The following is a 20,460-nucleotide window of genomic DNA, read 5'->3' on the forward strand; positions in this document are numbered from 1 at the left end:
AGAATGCCTCTCGTTAATTGATATTCCTCACGCTAGGACTGCGCTGAAATAGCAGATGTTTTATTTTAGGTTATTAAAGCTCACCTGGTTGAAGAAGGAAAAAAAGAAAAAAAAAAAAAAAAAAAAGGAAAGAACAATTAGGGGTGAAAGGAAATGTTCTGGTTCATATTGATTTAAAATCTGCTTAAATTGATATTTGCACATCCCAATTAGAAACCATGATCTTTTCCCATAAGTTTTTTTTTTTTTTTTTTCCTTTCCCTGAGATTTTTTTCGTAACGATCTCAGAGGAAGCCTCGGCAGGAGGAGCGGCTGCCTCCCCTCCCAGCCCGATGGGCACCGTGCTGGAGGTGTGGGGTCACCAGGGGAGCCCCAGCCCGCTCCTGCCCCTTGTCCTCCACATGCCCCAAGGGTTGTAGGGCCGAGCACTCCGGAGACAGGCGGTTTTGGGGTCTCTGGGGTGATGCAAGGTCCCCCTGAAGGTCCCACACGTGGCTTGGCCGAGCCGTGCTGCGTGCTTGAGGCCACGGCACCCCGCGAGGTCTCACAGCCACGGGAAGGGAAATGGGGAAGGGAAACGGGGACGTCCTCACCCACCCCGCTCAGGGAGAAAGCCCGGGCACGGCTCCCGAGCTGGGGGTGTTGTGACACCGAGCGGACCCACCGCAACGCCACCCTTTCGGGGAAACCCAGCCACGTTTCCCCTGCGCAATCGGCATCTGCGGGGAAGGAGCCACCAGGCCCCGTCCCCTTTGGGTCCCCGCTGTGCCCGCTGCTCGCCCTGCCCCAAAATCCAACCCCTGGCTGCCCCCAGCACCGCTGCGGGGCCCTGAACCAAGACGTGGGGCTTTCCTTCCCTATCTTTTAACCTTCCCCTCGTGCCTCCCCGTTAATCCTGGAAGGGGCCAGGACAGCTTCATCAGCCCCGATTTGCCATTAGGATGCAGGGGAGGCGGCGAGGGGTTTGGGGGGGGGGGGGGGAAAGAGGAGAAACCTGCACACACACACACACACACACACGCACGCCCCGCCGGTAACTGAGTCGCTTCTGTTCCCATCTCATTTCCTGGCCGACGTTAATAGATTAACTCGCCAAACATGAAAGCGGCGCTCATTGTGTGCGGCTGTGTGAAGGCAGCCACCCCGTGAGGTGGCTTTATCGTTGACAAGCCGGTCCCGGCCCCAGTCAATAGCTCGTGTTTACATTTCAGGTGACACTATCTGCCCTCCGCGCAGGGCAGGACCCTGCCTGCCAAATTTTCCTTTAGCTTTCAAGTTTATCTAAACAAGGATTTCAGAGCTGGAAAGGCAGCGAAACGCATACTAATGACCGAGCGAGGGGAGCTGGGCGAGCTATCAGCAAGTTTATTTGGCTTCGTGGGGAAGCTCTGTGGGTTTTATCTGCTCTTGGCAGTGAGGTTTCGCAGCCCCCCTCAGCGCGGGCGGCTGCTCCTGGCACCAGCGGGGCCGTGCCTGCAGCCTGGGGACTGGGAGCACTGGGAGCTGCTGGGGCTCTTTGGGGACTTCCCCTTGGGGTGCTTTGAACCCTCGAACCCAGCACGGGCACCGCCAGCCTCCTGCAGGCCCCCAGCATTTCCCAGGCTGGGCTGCTTTCTCTTCCGATGCGCTCAGACACCTCGTTTCACCCCAGCCTGTAAATGTGGTGTTTTTTACCAAACCCTTCAGCAGAACTTTTGAGCTCCGGCTTTCCTGCAGGAAGTAAAACCGAAAAAGAACCAAAAATAAAGCCAAGGGAAGCGGCGGCAGGACACAGACACCACAAGGAGTGCATATAAGCGTGGGCAGGGCTGTGCCTGGCATCCAGGGGCGTCCCCCTGAGCCCCCCTGCAGCCCCTGCCCCTAACCCTAAATTCGCTCAGTGCCCTGCGAGGGGCCACAGCCTCGCCCGGCGGCCAGAGGAGCGCGTCGGGAGCTGGTGCTGTCACGACAGGCCCCGATTACCCGGTCCTTTCACAAGCAAAGCTCCCGTTGACCTCACCCTCATCCCCGGGATCTGCTTGGGCAATACCCGTGCCGCCCAGCCCAGGCTCTGGGCTGCGCTGCCGCGGCCGGGGGCTGCCCAGGCAGAGGCGCCCGGCGGGTGGGAAGCTGCTGGGGATGTGCCACGACCTCGTGCTGGCACCGAGCGAGGGCCTGAGCCTCAAAAGCCGAACCTTTCTCCTCCATCCCCCCAAACTTAGGACAGGAGGGGTGAGAGGGGTAATGGGTACGACCAGCAGCAGAGGCAAGGTCATTTTGGCTTGGGAAGGGGCTGTGGACTTCCCTCGATGTCCCAGGCAGGTTTCTCAAAGAAAATCCCATAACCTTTGAGCTCAGAGCCATGCCCAGATGCCCACAGTAGAGCAAGCCCCAGGACAGCCCTGTGGCAGCAGGGGCAGCTCAGGGGAGCTGAGCTGAGGCTCGGAGCCAGGTCCTTGTGCCAGGACAGCCCCAGCCCATGCTCATCACATCGATGTGGCCACGAGCTCGGGACCAACACGAGAAGGAGACGAAGGGATCAGGCCTGGGACTCCCTGGGGTGGGTGCCGGTGGGTGCTGGAGGGTGCTCACCACCTCCCGAGCCCCCCAGCACCCACCTGCCCTCCCCTCCCCTCCCAGGGCAGCAGCTCAGCCCCGGCTTCGCTGTGCGCTGTCTAATTATAGATATTATATTGCAAATGGCTTTTGGGCCTGCTAATGGTATTACTGGTGTTATTCTTCTACGTGTTAATTATAACCAATTTGTTTGGGATGCCTTCCCAGTTTTCGGCTGTAATTGCTCTCCCCGTTCCCCGGTGGCTGTGACTCAGCAGAAAGCCGGCAGTTTCACTCCGGGATGGGATGGGGATGGGATGGGATGGGATGGGATGGGGATGGGGATGGGGATGGGATGGGATGGGATGGGATGGGATGGGATGGGATGGGAATAGGGATGGGATGGGGATGGGATGGGATGGGATGGGATGGGATGGGATGGGATGGGGATGGGATGGGGATGGGATGGGATGGGATGGGATGGGATGGGGATGGGATGGGGATGGGATGGGATGGGGATGGGATGGGATGGGGATGGGATGACTGCCGCTCTCCTCCTGCCAGCAGCCTCCGGGGGGCTACGGAGGGGCTGGGGGGGTGCTGCGGGAGCGGTCCCGCAAACCCCTCAGAGGGCTCCGGTGGCTGGAAGCCTCCGAGGCTCGGCGTGACTAAAGGCTGAGCCAAGCAAATAGGGAAATATTAAGCGGATTGTTTTCTTTTTATTATTGCTAAACTCTAAAGAAGTTTGCTCTCCCCTCTCCCCAGCGCTGACTGCAGATAAGTTATTTGGAAAGCGAGTATTTCACCAGAGCAGCCATTCAAGTAGCCTAATACACACATTAGAGTCTATTTGCACTTAAAAGAAGTGGGAGGTATTAAATCAGCCTCTGGCCAGATAGTCATTGTATAAACAAGAGCTGTTAACTCCTACTTGATAGCAGCGATAGCAAGAGAAAGGAAAACAGCCCTGCAGTGTCACGACCAACCTGACACAACACGCTTTAGGTCTGGGGAAAGGGAAAAAAAAAAAAAAAAAAAAGAAAAAAAAAAAAGGAAGCAAAGCAAAGCAAAGCAGAGCCCGCAGAGTTCAGCACGGCCCGGGCCCGGCTGCTGCTGCGGGGGGGCTGCCGCTGCCGGGCTCCACCGGCTCCGGGCAGAGCCGCAGCCCCCGGAGCCCCCCGCACGGTGCCCGGTGCTTGGAGCCCCTCGCCCGGTGCCACTCGCCCGGTGCCCAAAGCCCTCGTCCCGGTGCCCGGAGCCCCCCACCCGGTGCCCGGAGCCCCCCACCCGGTGCCCGGTGCCCCCCTCCCGGCACTGGGGCGACGCCGACCCCCGCAGCCGGGGGTACCCGGACCCCTCTCCCGCAGCCCTGGGGGGCTCTGCGCGGGGCCAGGCGGGACAAAGAGGCCGGGGGAGAGCGGAGAGGGGTCGGGGGGAGCAGAAAGGGGCCGGGGGGAGCCCCTGATGTGCCCGGCCCCGCAGCGCTGACCTCCCGCCCGGCCCCATCCTCATCCTCCCCCAGCGCTCAGCACCGCGGCTGCTCCGAGTTTGCTCAGTCCCCGAGCCGAGCACTCTCGAGCCGTTCTCTGTGGCTAAGCAAATGTCACAACAAGCTGCCCCCCGTGATTTGGAGAGCTTTTCGGCAGGAAGCCGTTCGCCACCGATACGCGAGAGCCGCGCGCCTTTGTCTGGGGCTCAGCCTGGGCCGGGTTTCAGCGGCAGCTCAGCATCGGTTTCGGTCGCAGCGAGCATCTCCCGGGTAGGAGCCGTGTTGTGGTCTCCCTTTGGAGGAATAATGCCTATTCAAGCCCGTGGCAGCGATCCCACCGCTCGCCCCAAGCCGCTGCTGCTGCCTCTCGTGGGGCTCTGCGCTCTCACGGGTGGGCTGGGGTCGCTGCCCCGTGGGTGGGCAGCACCCCTCCGGCCCAGCACACCCCAATCCTCAGCTCGATAATCCCTGCTTCACAGCCTGACCCTAAATCGGGTGATTTAGGTGATTTAGGACAGAAGCAGGGAGCTTTTGGGACTCACTCCGAGCTGCCCAGCACGCCTGGAGCCACTGTGAGGGTCACAAGGTGACTTCTGGTCACCCACGGGTGACGCAGGGAGCCCCACGGCGGGGCAGGATGGGCTGAGGGGGCTGCAGAAAAGCTGCAGAAAAGCTGCAGAAAAGGACAGCCCTGACTTCACACCACCCGGCCCATCTCCACGCAGGGCCAGCCTCGTGCAGCTGCTGAGCGACGCCAAGGATTTTCCATTCTCTTCATCCCCCCTTCAGCAGAGCAGAGGGAGCCCGTGCCCAGGTGCGTGGCAGGCTCAGGGCTGGCCCTGCCTGGGCTCTGCCCATCCCACACGAGCCAAAGCCCTGCCAGTGCTTTCCAGCAACCACAAAACCACATTTCCATCACCAAAAACGGGAGGCAGTGCCCAGCACGGGGCACAACCTGACGGGTGGCTCTCCAAAGCGCCGCGCACAGCCGGGTACCCGCTGCCCCCCAGCCTGCAGCGTGCCGGGCTCCGTGCAAGGGGGGGGCAGAGCCAAGGCCTGGGGAGGGGGGGGGAGCTGTCAGCAGGACCCCCAGCCCCCCGGCACGCCCCTGCCCAGCCCCGTACCACACACAGGCCGTGCGAGGAGCCGCCGGGGGTTCAGGATGCCCCGGCGCGCTGGCGGGGCTCCAGCATTGTTTGGGCTGAGTTGCGCTCGCCAGCCTCATGCGAACGCCAGCTGGAGCGCGGGGCTGAGACAAAAGCTTTGCTTTGCCCCAGCAACCCACGGCGCTGGGCTCCCAGCGAAGCGACAAACAATTCCGTGCTGCCTGCGGGAAAACGGGAGGGCTTGCATCAAAGCGAGGGGGAAATGGGAGACGGAGAGACCCCCGTCGCCTCCCGTCCTCACCGCCGCCACCGCCCCCAGCAGGATCGGTGCTGGTTTGGAGGGTGATGCCGCCCAGGTGTCCCCTCCTGCAGTGCTCAGTGGGGCAATGCCCAGCTCCAGCAGCCAGGATCCTGCTCCAAAAGGCTGCAGGAGCAGCAACACTCATGGCCTGGCCTTCAGAGCCATCTCTTGTCTCAGCTGAGCGCCAGGCTGCTCGCAGGAGCTGCGGGCCTGCACCGCGCTCCCCCTGCTTTCTGCTCTCCTCCCAGCACATCCCCAACGTCTTAAAAAAAAAAAAAAAAAAAAAGAGAGAAAAAAAGAAAACAACCCACAGCTTCCTGAAGGCTCCACAACAGAGAGAGATGCTTCTGTTGCTCAATCTGTTGCTGGTCTGGAGCTGAAGCATCGCACTCAGAAGCACTTCACCAAACACGAGGCGCGCACGCACAGCCGGCAGCCCTAGCAGCGGGCGCCGATGCTGCTGTCAGCTGGGAGCACCCCGGGGCAGCACCCAGCACCCACCGGCTGCAGAGAGAAGCCCTGGGGTGCACCGGGACCGATGTGGGTCCTGGGAACGGGGACGTGGTGCTGGGCTGCCAAGGGGCTGCTCCACTGGGGGTGGAGGGGAGCAGCGAGGCGCGGTGACCCCGCAGAGCCCATCGAGAGCACCTGCCTTGCCACCTCCCCGCCTCGAAACACACCAAGATTTCAGGTTTCTGGTTTTGCCCGAAGGTCTCCCCTAAAGCTCCCCACCGAGCAGTGCTGGAGGGGCCGGGGCTGTGGCCGTGCTGCCCCACGGGGCAGGGGGGGCAGCACCCGGTGCCCCAGCGCGCGGGAAGGGCGCTGGGAGCAGACAGGCACAGGCTTTGTTCCAGCCTGAGACAAGGAGAATGCTGTTGGTTTGCTTTTAGACAAATGAATGGATTTCACTGTTTGACCAACACTCATGAGAATGCCAGTCAGTGCAAATTTGGCAGGAGGGCTGACACTTGTCAGCTTTGGTTTATAACCAGAGAAAAGGAGCCAGCTCTCCGGAGGAGAATGACGTGCGCGCGTCGCTCTGCGTGTTTGTTCTCGGAAGAATGTGTGGCAACAGCAGATCAAGCAAATACTTGGGACCGCTACATCACGGAGGACTTTGTCAGCTCGCCGGAAAGTTTTAGAAAGGCTTCACACTCGTTAGAGACAGCCAGGGCACTGCCTGGAGCCCGGGCAGAAACGCAGCCGCGTGGGCTCTGCGAATAACAAGCGGCATTGCTGCGGCGTCCCGAGGGAGCGGCAGCCTGGCCAGGAAGGCCCCCGGGGAGCGATTTGAGCAAGCAGCGGGGTCACCCCCATGGCCCCCCCGAGCTGTTGTGGGCACTGCCTGCGTTTCAGCCCCCCCAGGAGCTGGGCAGAGCCCCTGCAGCTGCTGCAGGATGCGGCCAGGGCCGGGCACGTTGGCAAAGCAGCCTGAGGAGGGCAGGTGCTGCTCGTGGCCCCCGGGGGGGCACCGCCAGGATCACCGCTGGGACACAGGCAGCCTGCACCAAGCAGGATCTGGCCCCAGATCCTTGCACCCCCCCAGGGCAGGGTCTCTTTCTGTTTAAAGAAATCTCCTTGGCCACATTTCCTGCGCTAAAGCCCAAGCTGGCAGACAAGACAAACACATGCAAGTGGCCTCGTTTGGGTTTTTAAAGGCTCTCCAGCCTGTAAAAGTGATCCGGGGTTTCTCTGCCAGCCGGGGCAGCTCTCGGCAGCATCTCTTCCAGGCGGTTCTTCCCCCGAGCCTGCAAAACGGCCCTGAGCAAACAGCCCAGGAGAGCTCCGGGTGACTCACTGCAGGCACTGCACGAACTCACCCCGCTCGCCACGGGCAGCAATCGCCTTCCCCTGGCTTGTTTGGAGCAGGGTTTAGGGACACGGGACTCGCCGCTGAGCGCAGTGGGAGCTGTGCAGCCGGCCGGAGGGCAGCTCCTTTCTTTTCTCCCCGCAAGAGATTTTCTCCGAGGCACTGCCAAGCCCCGGCTGCGACCTGCGGTGCCGAAGCTCGTCCTGCTCGCTGCTGACAGCCCAGGCTGGTGCCGCAGCCCGGCTTTGCTGCGGTTCGGGGTGGCCCTCGAGGAGTTGGGGCTTGGTTGGCTCCACCCAGCCCCTAATGAGTGTTTGCCTGCAAATTTGGCACGCTGGGCAGCTTCTGCTCGGGAGCTGCCCCAGTCTGGGAGAGATAAGGGTGGTGCAGGGCAGCCGCGGGGCAGGATGACGGAGCTGTTTGCACGGAGCTCCTCTGATCTGCCCAGCTCTGCTGTGGCTCCCCGAGCAGCCAGTAACAGCGCGGGTCATTAGGGGTGCTTTTCCCTTCGGTAACCTCTCTCAAGTCAAAAGAGGCCGGGAGGTTTCGTGCTTTCCCCGCCCTGCACAACGAGGCTGTGGCCGAGCCAAACGCAGCCCTGAGCTTGGACACGGCCAATTCACGAGGCTGCACGGGCACGGTGCTCACTGTTACAGGCTGGGCAAGCTCGTGGGGTGTTCCTGGCACCCCCCCAGGTCTCACCCACCTTTGGGTGCCTCTGATATGGGTGTAGGGAGCTGCCTAGCCTGATGGAGCAGACCTGTGGAGGATGAGGAGGGGCAGGAGCTGACCCTCTCCTGGCTCCGTCTGCCTGAGCGGCTGTGGAGGAAGGAGGAACGAGCAGCTCCAAGGCTCCCAGGGGGTCTTGATTTCCATGTGCAGGGCAAGAACCCATTGCAGGACCCAAAGGCAGCCCCAAACTGTCTTTTCCTCCAGCAAACGGGGTCTGAGGGGTGGCAGGGGTGGTCTGGTTGCTCCAGCAGCAGTCCCAGCAGCCTCCTGCTCGAAGGGATCACCAGGCCCTAAAACAGCTCGCTATCATTAGTTACATCTAATTGAAGGTGTTTTGAATGCAACCTCCACAACACACAAACCGAACGGGAAATGACATACCATCAAATTAATGCCCCCAAACCATGATAAATGGCTGGTTAGATGATTAATGTTTCTATTTCTTGTATTAAGAGAGAACAATGCCGCTCGGCCCAGCATTTATCTGCGCTGCCTGCAAAAGGTCGCCGGGCATTCCTGGAATAAATGGGATTCTCAGCCCGCTCCTATGCCCTCAGGTACCCCGTGCTCAGCCCTCCCAGGCTGTCCCTGTCCCCTTCCCACATCCCTGCCAGCCCCTTTGCTGCTGACACCCCAAAACCTTTCCCTGCTGGTCCGTGCGAGGAGGCCGCTCGTCAGAGCCGGGGCGGATTGCAGGAGGGTTCTGACATCTGAGAGGACTCGCTGCTAGGCCGGCGATTTTATTAAATCATTAAAAGACACTGCTCTAATAGCTGCAGAAACATCAACTTTTCATGTGGCTGGGGCGGCTCGCTGCGCTGCGCCTGGAAACGGCCCCGGTTCTCCGCCGGGTTCAAAGCCGTCTGCCTTCTGATACACCGCGTGTAATTAGAGGTAATTGGAGCCAGCGCCTTCAAAGGAGCCCGAGGAGCAGCAGAGCAGAGGCGCTGGCTGCACCGACCCGCACCGCCGGCCCCTGGGCACCGGCACCGGCTGCGCCCTGGTGGTGCCATGGGACCCCCGGTGGTGCCGTGGGACCCCCGGTGGTGCCATGGGACCCTCGGTGGTGCCATGAAGCCCTGGTGGTGCCGTGGGACCCCGGGTGGTGCCGTGGGACCCCCAATGGTGCCACAGAGCCCCGGTGGTGCCACAGGAGCACGAGGGGAGCCCAGCAGGGGATGGAGCCTGGTGGCGAAGCCGGCGCAGCTCCGCACGGTGCAGCCCGCGCATCCTGCAGCTTGTCCCGACAAGGCGCCGTTTGTGTGCGGAGATTAAAGTCTCTTGTTTAGTAGCAGGGAAATGCAAATGCTGTCGAAACAAGCTGTTAATTGTTAAACCGCATTATTTAGGGGTAATAATCACTGGAACACCTTGTACTGCTAAAATGAGGCCAAGAGTTCTCTGGTCATGGGCTCCGAAAGGGGAGGATGTGCCTTGTTTACGAGCTGGGTTTAATGAAAACTATTAGGCAAAGACATGGGGAATGGGGAAAAAAAAAAAGAAGAAGAAGAAGAAAAAAAAAAAAAGCAGGAAATGAGCAAAGTGTGAAAGGAGAGGTCAGAGGGAACAGCTCTGGTGGTGGCACTTCCCTGTTGGCCTCCTGGGTGGGCGCAGGCACCCACTGACGGGCGCTGGCTGCCCCCCCCGCAGCTGGGTTGGGGCAGAAAAAGGGAAAACAGGGATGGAGAAGGAGATGCCAGGGATGGAAAAGGTGATCCCGCTGATGCGAAGGCTGATCCCGCTGGCTCAGCATCAAGGTGTTCGCAGGCGCAGGCACCTCTGCGTGAGGACAGGGATTTCCCAGCTGGCTGTCCCGGCGGGAGCAGGCGCCCTGTCCTTGCTTAACACCGAGCCCCCTGTGATCCTGCTGCGTTTTGCATTCGTTTGCGAGCGAGCCAGGCCTGCAGGCAGTTGTCACGGCGTGCTCGCCTGCGGGCTGGGTGCGTTCAGAGCCTGGGTGAGCTGGCCTCTCTCCGAGCCCCGGTGGCTTTGCCAAGGCTGGCATCATCCTCGGCAGCTCCAAGCCATGGGAAATCCCAGCGGGAAGGCTGGGGAGCAAAGCTGGCTCTGCCCGGCACTGGGCGATGGAGCAAAGCCCCAGGGCACTGTCCCCAAAATCCAGCACCCACAGCCCACCCCGTTCCCTGCGGCGGAGGGGTGTGGGCACGCTCGTGCCGCTGTTGGTGCTGCGGGGTGCGTGCACAGGGCTCCCGGACCCACCGCGCAGAGCCGAGAGCTGTGCCAGCCCCCAGCTCCCCAGCTCCCCGCCGGGAGCAGGCGTTGGCAGCCGCTGCGCTCTCCCCATCCATGCCCTCGTGCCAGGGGCTGAGCTGCTGGAGCTGTTTCCTACCCAGCTGCAGCAGGAGCCAGGGGAGAGGTTGCCCAAGCCAGCCAAAAAGGGAGCCCCGGCCACGCCGCGGCACCTCTGCACTGGAGCAGAAACGGTGCAAAACGCCCCAAAGAGCCGCCAACACAGGGAAAACACCGCAGTGAGGTGCAAATACAGGAGCCTCTGGGTTGGGGGAAGGTGGATGAGCCCTGGGCAGAATTCTGCTCGCTCCAGAGCCAGGGCTCCAGCAGCCGGGAAGCGATGTGCGGCTGGGACTGCCTTCAGCACGGCTGGGGCCATGTGCAGGATGTAATTTAAGCTCCAGCTCGGGGTCCGAATGTTCTCCAAGCGTGGAGGTTTTGGCACCGGCGTTTTGGTCCGGTCCCAGCGTTCATGGCAGGTTGGATAACCGTGTGAGGGCGAGGCAGGGGGAAAGAGAGAGAGAGAGAGAAAAAAAAAAACAACTCAACTCTCGACAGCTCTTCCAACAGTGGGAAGAACCAAAGCACATTTTGGCTCCACAAACTCTGCAAAAGTTATTTCCCTTTAGATCTGGGACAGCCTTTTGAACAACGCTCTTCAATTTAGCTCTTTATTAAAACAAAGCCATGCTCTGGCACATCCTCACCGAGCTGTGGTGCCCGGCAGCAGAGGTCCCTGGGTCCTGGCACCCCTGGATGTGGGGCACAAAGAGAGGTCCCGGGGTGCGTATTTAAATCACCTGCTGCTGTGCTGGCTTTCTGGCCCTGTATATCTCTAATTACTCCCATGTTTAAGGTTTGCTGCAGCATAAAGGACTTTTTTTCCCCTGGAATACCTGTTTTCCCAACAATTAGTCCTGCTGGCTGGAAGAGCACGGGGGAAGAGCTGGAGACAGAGATGAACCCAACCACCAAACCCAAACCGCAGTGCCCCATCCCCGGTGCTTTTGGGAGCCCCCAGCCGAGCGAGGCAGGGTCCAGCCTGGTGTGTGGGGTTGGTTTCCCCCAGCCCCTCCAGGAGAACAGCGGGGGAATCCCGGGGCTCCCCCCGTGCTGCCCCAGCCCGGCCGTTTCTCGCTCTGACTCAGGCGCCTCCTGCACAGTGCCCGCTGGAAACTCCCGGGGCTCACGCGGGGCCGCCACGTGCACGGGCACTGCGGGGGGAAACGTCCACGCTGGGGAGGGCGAGATGCAGGCAGACCCCGGTCCCAAAACCCTATCCCCAAAAAAACACTCGGGGCCAAGAGCCTCAGCGAGATGCTGGGGCTGGGGCATTATAGGGGCAGCCAGCCCCAGCTCAGCCCCGCTGTGGTTGCCCCGGGCTGTGCCCGTGCTCTCTGTGGCCTCGGATGGCTCGTGCTGGAGCAGAAATCCTCTGCACCTCGGCACCTGAGGAAATCCCAAGCAGCAGCCCCAGCGCGGCTGAGTCAGCGGGGATTTACGGGTGTGCAAACAGCCCGGACCCGGCGGCTGGCTGCGTTGGGGACAGGGCACAGGGGAGGTGACCTGGGGCGGGACGGGCACAGCAGGGACTTTGTGCCACCCCTGTCACATCACCCTGCAGGCCCACCTGCATCCAAAGAGAGACCCCGCTGCTGGCAGGGGAGCAGGTCGCATCGCTGGGGCAGGACGAGCACCGTGCCCGGCCCCAAAGGGCAACCAGGGCTCGAAGCACCCGCTGGGGGCTCCACCAAGCCCCCTGCCCACCAGCCAAAGCCCCCGAGCCCGTGTCTCACCCCCAGAGGAAGCATCTTCCCCCTCGAAGCCTCCCCTCGGTCCCCCCACGCTGCCACCCTGCACCTCCCCGAGGCGGGCTGGGAGGCTCCTGCTAATCACCTACAACCCATTAAGTCGTCGGCCCCGACCGCTGGCCTGCTCCTTTTGCAAGGAATTAGGCCTCCATAAAATCAAACAGCATGAATCTTAAAGATTTACACGGTGCTTTTTTAACAGTTTTCAGTATATTTCAATAGTTAATAAAACTAAATGCTGCTTTGTGTAAAAGGTAATAGATTACAATCGGGTGTATTTTACTAGCACTCAGTGTGTTCATCTAACACCTAATACGTTAAAGTTGGAATCTATGAAAAGCACTTTGTGGAGATTAAAAGCAGATTTATCACAGATGTGCCTCAACATTATGCTTGGCTTGAACCATTAGACTCCTGGAGTTTAAAGGTTAGGCTTTAATGACTTCAAGGAAGTCGGTTACTTTTTAAAGCTCTAAATAAGCAGCTAAGATACTAATGCCATTTACAAAACAGGGAAGACTGGTTAAGAGCTGCTCAGAGGATGCCTGAGTTACCACTTCAATGTCTGCTCCCCAGCTCGCTTTGAAGCAGATACAGCCCAGCGCAGCAGTTCAACCCTCATGCAAATTAATAATACGTTCTTTGCTAGATGAAAGTGGTTCCTTGAAAAATTTTGGTGGCGGAGCTTGGCTTCCACGGCTGCGCTCCACAGGCCTTGTGGTGAGGGAGCGGGGGGCCGGGGGTCACCCTGCCCGGCTGCTGCTGCAGGACGGGGACACGCCGTGTGTCCTCAATGAGCAAACACCCCACGGAGGGGAGCAGCAGCTTCAGCTCCTGTGTTTCCCCCTTCACCAGGTCCCCAGAAGGGTTCACGGCATGGCCGTGGCTCCCCATGCCCAAACCCTGCTGCTGGAGCCGTGGCCAGGTCGTGCCTCCGCTGCTGTCCCCAAGCCACTTGCCACCATGTCCTCGGGTGGGTGCGCGCCGGCTGGTGGCTTGGAGGTGCCCTGGATGGGTTTTTTTCATCCACTGGGGGATCGGAAGATGCTGACATGCATTTTGCAGAGCTGTGATGATTAATATCGGGACGCTGTGGGTGAAATCCCTGCGTGGCGTAAGCCAGCCTGGAAGCGGTGAGCGTCCGACCGGGCAGCACCTGAAGCCCAGCAAGAGGCTGAGGAGAGGCACCCGGCCCCTGCACCCTTTTTGGTGCTCCCCATGCCTGGCACCACAACCCCAGCCCCTTTTGGGGCAAATGCCCTGCCAAGATCCAAGCGAGTGCATTCGGCACAGCTCCCCGGCCATGCCAACCACACGGAGATTTATTTACACGGCTTTGCTTTACGTGACTGGAGCTGGGCTTTGTTTTGCCCCTGGGAATGTCCCCGGGCCCCGCAGACGCAGGGCACACAGGGCACGCACACGAGACGCCCGCCCAGCCCACCGGCTGTACTCCTAAGGTGACTGCACAAACTTATCTCGGCTGTGCCTTAAAACAACCCCTTTATTGATCTTAATAAATACTTTATCTTTATGCTCTAACAAGGTGTATATTGTCATTCCTCCTGTCCCGAGGGCATTGACTCTAATTAAGCACTCGTAGGGGTGCTTAAAATTTAACCCCGGTGACGCGAAGCCTTCAAGGACACGCCGAACACGACACGTCTGGCAAAGCACTCCCAGTGATCGGTGCCAGCCTGCAGCCCTCCTGTGGCTGCCCTGAGCTTGGGGCAGAGGCATCGAGGCCCCCGCAGGTCTTGGAGAAGCCACAGGGCACGCGTGTGCATGTGGGTGTTTGGGGGGTGTTCGGCAGGGGAGCGGCCAGGTTCAGCTCCGAGCAGGCTTTTACGATCCAAAACTTTAAGGGAGAAACCCCCAAAAACGACCCAGAAGCACAGCCTGTTCTTCCAATAGCTGTCGACACGTTACATTTTAGCAATTGTGGTAATTTGTCCGGTATGTTCGTCCTTTTTCATCTTCCTCATTTTCAAAGCGATGTTACACAAAGGCAGGGAGAGGAGTTACCGTTCCGGGGTGGTGTTTGCAGCCCGGCCCGTGGGCAGTCCTGCTCGGCGGGGAGCTGCTTGGTGGGTGCTCTGGGGCTGATGCAAGTGGAAACAGCCTGACCCGCAGTTGCAGCCCGTACGGAGCTTTCAGCTCTTTGATGGGATCTTTGAAGTCACCCCGAGATGCTGCAATTAGCAAGAAATGACTCGTAGCGCTCAGACTTCGCATTTGAAACTCTTCCCAGCCAGAATTAACCAGTTGCTAAAGGTTTTCCATTTTGCAACGACTGCCCGGATTGCAATTGCAAAACGTTAACCTGCCGTAATGCCACGGCTTCAGAAAATAAAGGAAACCATAGGACCTCTTCAGAAACTGTAAAAAAAAAAAGAAAAGCAGCCCTCTGAAGAGCAGATATTCCAAACGTGGGTGAGTTATTCGATTGCCACATGCATACATGTCACCAAGTCAAGGTCTCCAGCTGCAAAAGGCTGGCACGCCACCCGAAAGGCTCGTGCTGTGCGGGGGGATTCTCAGAAACGGGGCTAAAAAAGGGTGCTTGGGCAGCCCCAGGCTATGAGGGGCTGTGAAACAGCACCACGAGTGGGGCAGCTTTGTGGGGGTGCATCTCAGTGGTGTTTGGGGTGACACCAGGGTTTGGGGTGATGGTGGTGCCAGTAGCAGACGCTTTCTGTGGGGCTGAGGTGTGAGCCACCCCTGTTGGTAAGGGCAGGGGGGCTGATATCTGTTGGGCTGGGCCCGTAAGAGCAGGATTTGGCCCCAAAAGCTCTCTCCACACCAGCCCAGGAGCTGTGCACCCTGACCTCGCCGCCAGCTTCTTGCTTTGGGAAGCGCGAGCCAAACCTGGGGCCGTGCAGGAGTTGGGGGACAGCAGGACCCACACCTCCCTGTGCCCCATAGCCAGCACTGGGGGGCCCTTTGCTGCCCTGCCCCGGGGTGTCACACCAACTGGGGGCCCAAATTTCCTCCAAATGTGGAGTTTGGGCAGCGGGGAGGAGGTGACGCCGGCATCACCACCCTGCCCGCTGCGGTGCGCTGGGAACCGGCGCTTTCGCCCAGCTCTGCGGGTGGGAATTTGCATCGGTCCATCATTAGGCAGCAGCTCTTATTTAAGGCAATAAAGGTGCTTAATTTCATAGGGAAAACTTAATGGAGCACTTAGTTCCCATGCACTGCTTCCCTGACATTTTATAGTCTCTGAAAGCACGGCTTACTAATGGCAGAAGCCTGCATCCCCACGTCCTCCTGACCCCCTCAGGAAACAAAATAAAGCCATTTGGAAAAAAAAAGAGCAGGTGTTGAGGAAAAGTCAGAAGATGCAAATTCTTTCTTCTCATTAATTATTGTATTTATTCCATGATTCCACCTGTTCGTGTGACGTCTCTCCCTCACAGAGACTTCTCACAGCAGATTAAAGTGCACTTTTATCATTATTCTGAAAGGCATTTCATAAGGGAACATTAGTTCTCCTACATTATTCTCGCGTGTTATAAAAAGTGTCTTTTTAAAATATTAGACAGCAATCGAGATTAATTTCAGCCACATCAAACACGCACGGCTGGCTCGCTGCAGCGCCCGTCCCCACCGCCACCCGCTCCTCCAGGCGCCGGCACTGAGCTCGGGGCTCTGAGATCCGCTTTGGGCACGGCCCCGGCCCTGCTCTGCTCCTGGTGGTGCTGAGCAAGGCTCTGTGAGCTCCGGGGGAGCAGCACGGAGAGGTCTTGAGCTTGAGGATGAGTGGGAGACAGCCCACAGAGGGACCCCAGATGGACATCCTCCATTGAGCGCATGGATGCTGCGGGTGCTGGGATCCCAGCTGTGCCGTGGTTGGATCCAGGGAAGGTTGCTCCTCCGTGATCCACCCCAAAAAGAACAGGATCCCTTTGCTGGCAGGACTGCAGCCCATCCCCACTGCAGGAGATGCTCAGACCTCGCCGGTGGGACTGCTGGTGGCACAGCCCGGCGGGATAGCGCACGGCGACACCCTGTGCGCACCACGGCGAGTGGAAAACCCCGAGTCACCACCATTTCCTCCTGGCAACAGAAACTTGTAACCCACATTCATTTTCGGCCGAAATCATTTCCATGGGAGCAGCGAGTTTACGGCGCTTTTAAATATAAATCTTGCCTTCTTTATCAAGTTGGCAAACAGGGCAGTGGCACCCAGACACTGTGGGCACTCGGGGCTGTGGCATTTTATCGCCGCACATCAGAGCGCAGCAATCTCCCCTCCTCGCTGCCCGAGGGGCCGGATTCAGCGCTGCCTCGCTTAGCATTCAAGCCACATCCTCCTCTTGGAGGACCTATCAGCCAGATACCTGAAAACACATTTTCAACTCCAGCGAGCAATTGACTTTCAAAGCTTGTGATGCTTGTCAGCGTGTCTCCTAGGGCAACAAACAAACTCCGGAGAGCAGAGCGAGCCGCGCTTCCTGCAGAAGAAAAAGAGCACGGAGGTAGAAGAAGATTCTGGTTGTATTTTAATGCTATTTATGGGCTGCGCAGGGCTCGGAGAAGAAAGAAATGCAAAAAGTTTGGTCTGTTGTGCTAGGTGATGCCCTGTCGTGTTACATCTTCCTGCCCGTGCGCCTGCGGGTAGCAGGGCGGTGCTGGCACCCACGCCTGGGCTGTGCAGGATCTGTCCTTGCACGGGACCCCACAAAAAAGCAACATGTGGAAGGAAAGCTGGCCCGAGCTGGAGCGACACGGGATGCTCTGGGGCCTGTGTCCTGCTTTGCCCAGCTTTGTGAGCACACGGGTGAGGCGCACGGCGTAGAGGGGCCCGGCGCATGGGGCACACAGGAGCAGGGCAGCGCTCAGGGATCTGTGTGTAGCAGCAATGCTGGGGGGCAAAACCCTCGCAAACCTCACCTGGAGATATTTATCTCAAGAGCAAAAGACTGCGGTTTGGGTCTGTCTCTATGTGTTTCCTCCTGAAGCCAAAACCCAGCCATGAATGGGATGGCCCGAGAGCAGCGCCTCGACCCTTGGGTTTTGGGAGCTCCTGGTTCCACAGATATGGGACATGGGGCTCCCAGCTGGACGATGGCCTGGCCCATGGGGTGCCAGGGTTCTGGTGCCATGCACAGGCAAGGGATGAGGCGGGCAGGGGACGTGACACCGGTCCCAGCTGCCCATGGGATTCCCAAACCCCATGGGATTCCCCCTCACCCTCTCCGCTTCCATTTCTATGAAGCATCAGAGTGCTTCATAGCGCTTTTTCCCAACATCAAGTGCAGGCTGAGCGCTCCTGTTTGCCACGAGTTTTGTTAGCTCATTAAGACATCAAACAGGCACCCAAAGGCGCTGCAGCTCGCACCGCATCCCCGATCCGGAGCGCACACGCGCGGAACTGCGAGGAGCAGGGGAGCGGCGGGGGCACCAGCTGGGCAGCCCCCTCCCATGCCCAGCCAGGCGGGAGGAGCAGCTCCCACGCTCTCCACGCCACGGCTGCGATCTCCCGTGCCTAATGACGCCCATTTATATGTCAGCGTTATTACACGACTCATCGCCGGGTGACACGGAGTCTCGGCGAAGTTCCTGTTATTATGGAGATCTCTATTACCGGGCTACCCAGGCATGAATCAGCCAGCGGCTCGGGAGCACTGGGTGTAGAGCAGGAGCCGTGGCTCGGATGGGTTTTGCAGGATGAATGCGTCCTGCTGAGCCCTCGCTTGCCGTGGGATGGGGGTCCCAGCCCCGGGGGCATGGGGAGCTGTGGGGTGAGGCAGTGGGGTCAGCTGGAGCTGGCTAAACGCAGCGCTGAAACGCTTAAATCACAGGTTATAAAATACAAGGCAGGGGGTGTGTGGGGGCAGACAATTGAAAAAAAAAAAAAAACAAAAAGAAAAAACGAGGTTTGCCTTGGCGATGCTGCCTGGAAGTGCTGACAAAGCTGCTCCTGACAAAGCCCCAGCAGGAGGGGGGGAACTGTCTCTTTGCTCTGCCTGTCTCCCGCTGAACAAGGATCACTTTTAATGGGCTGAATACATACAACATACAGCTGACAACAAAGATGTTAGACTAACCTAACAAGAGAGTGAAACAGAAACAGCACACAGTGAGTAATTAGAATCTAATTAATTTGCATTTCACAAGAGAGTCAGAGATGTCAGAGGGAGGAAAAAAAAAATAATAATAATTCCCAAAGATTAAAGGGCTCGTGGAGAAGGGAGAGGGGGAGAGTGGAGGCACTCGGAGCAGCCGGGACCGACCCGCAGCAACCCGTGGAGTCAGCTGGGATGAGCAGAAAGAAAAAGGAGCAGGTGTGACAGTGACAGGTCGGGGAGCAGCGGCGAGCAAAGGAGCCCGTGGGTCAGCAAAATCATGATGGAAATAGCCAAGTAGTGACTTTACCAAATGGTGTCCCTTAATTCGCGGTGCTCTCCCCCCTCCTCTGCTCGATGGCTTTGCCGGGGGATGAGGAGGGGAAAGGAGGAGACAGCTCCTTCCCCAAATTACTGCTTGCAATGCGTTAATCTTTATGTTCGACACCCTATTTCTTAACGCTGGCTGTTCCCGTGAGGCAAGCGATGCGGGATCTACATAACATCAAGGGAAGATTTACAGCTTGTTTCCATAATGATGACACCAGGCAGAGGATTATGCTGTCAGAGATGCCGGCGCATCCACACAAGCCCTAGGGAAGAAGAGCAGCCCTCACCCCGTGGTGCTACCTGATTGCCAGCGCCGCTACCGACAGCCCCGGAGCCCCCTGGATGCTGGGGTGGGATGGGGGGGCTCGGGGTGGGCACCGGGGGGAGTGCACGTGGCCACACCAACCTAAAAAAGAGGTTTTGGGGTGAGCCCCAGTGGGGTGTCCCTATGGATTTGGGGCAGGAGATGCCGGGCAGGCCGACAGGATGGTGATGGCACAAAGCGAGATGGCCGGGAACAAACGGCAAATCCCAAACCTTGCTGGGGTACAGGGGCTGGGGGCAGCCTGGGGACGGGGCTGTAAGAAACTGTAAGCAACATTTCAGCTTGAGAGGAGGTGGCTGAGTTGGGCAAATTCTCTTCTCTTCTCTTCTCTTCTCTTCTCTTCTCTTCTCTTCTCTTCTCTTCTCTTCTCTTCTCTTCTCTTCTCTTCTCTTCTCTTCTCTTCTCTTCTCTTCTCTTCTCTTCTCTTCTCTTCTCTTCTCTTCTCTTCTCTTCTCTTCTCTTCTCTTCTCTTCTCTTCTCTTCTCTTCTCTTCTCTTCTCTTCTCTTCTCTTCTCTTCTCTTCTCTTCTCTTCTCTTCTCTTCTCTTCTCTCCCTGAACTGCCTTGTTCTCCCGTTTAGCCTTGTGTTTGCAATACCAAATCGACGCTATAAACATGCCGACGGGGTATTTATTTTTCTTGAAAGCAAAATAACCAAACAGAACATCAGAAGGGAGGCATTTAACTCAGTCGGCTCCTTTCTTTTGTTGAGAATCAAAGTGATGATTGTTTGAGCGGGTTTATTCCACACAACCCACCACAGTGGCAGCAAATGTGCTGCAAGCATTGCTCCGGTTGCATCAGCAAGCAGAGAGCGGGATTTGGGGCAGCGTTTTTTTGGGGCATGCAGGGGAGCAGGGAAGCATCTCCTGCTCCCAAATCTGGACCCACAGCCTGCTGGGGCTGCCGAAAGCTGTGTGGGGACACCGTGGCAGAACAGCCAGGACAGGTTGAGATAAAGGTGCATGTTCTCTGCCAGGGCTCCCAAGGGACCCCAAGCAGGGCATCTCCAAAATCCCGGCCCCTTCCATTTGGGAAGCTCCATCCTTTCTTTCCTCCATAGAATAAATAAATAAATAAATAAAATAAATAAATAACAACCCTCCCGGTGAAGCCAAAGCCCTTCAGAAAGCAAACAGGCACCCTGCTATATCTGAAGTCACCGGGCAGCCAGCCACAGCCGGGGCGGCAGGATCTAGCCCATAATTTGTAGTGCGAGCGCTACAGCCGTGTTGCCACAATATGATGAGGTCATGAGTCATCTAACCACTGAAACCATCTAACCAGTCCCTGTATTAACTCACGGGCTGGGAAGGGAACACACAAGCACTTAGGTCTGGGGCAGCTCTTCCCCGTGCTGCCCGGGGAGCAGCGGCTCGGGAGGCGAGCGGTGCCGCTGCCGGGGTGCCCGGTGCTGGGGAGGGGGCAGCTGAGAGGTCGAAACCCACGAGCAGCAGGGGCATCCCCTGCCCTGCAGCCACGTTTGGAGGTAATAGGGATGATGTCTTTTTGGGAAGCAGCCCCGCAGCATCACTTTCGGCAGGGAGCGTGGAGCTGGTGGCGATGCTGTGCCAGCGTGCTGCTCCCGAGGGAGAGTTGAGCCCCAAAAAAGCCCCGGTGCTGCCCGGGCGCTGTGGGGGAGCCGTGATGGAGCTGGGCACCTTGAGCACCCGGGTGCTGCTCCCATCCTGCTCCAGCTCC

Source organism: Aythya fuligula, chromosome 11 (assembly GCF_009819795.1).
Source record: "Aythya fuligula isolate bAytFul2 chromosome 11, bAytFul2.pri, whole genome shotgun sequence".
Lineage (NCBI taxonomy): Eukaryota > Metazoa > Chordata > Aves > Anseriformes > Anatidae > Aythya > Aythya fuligula.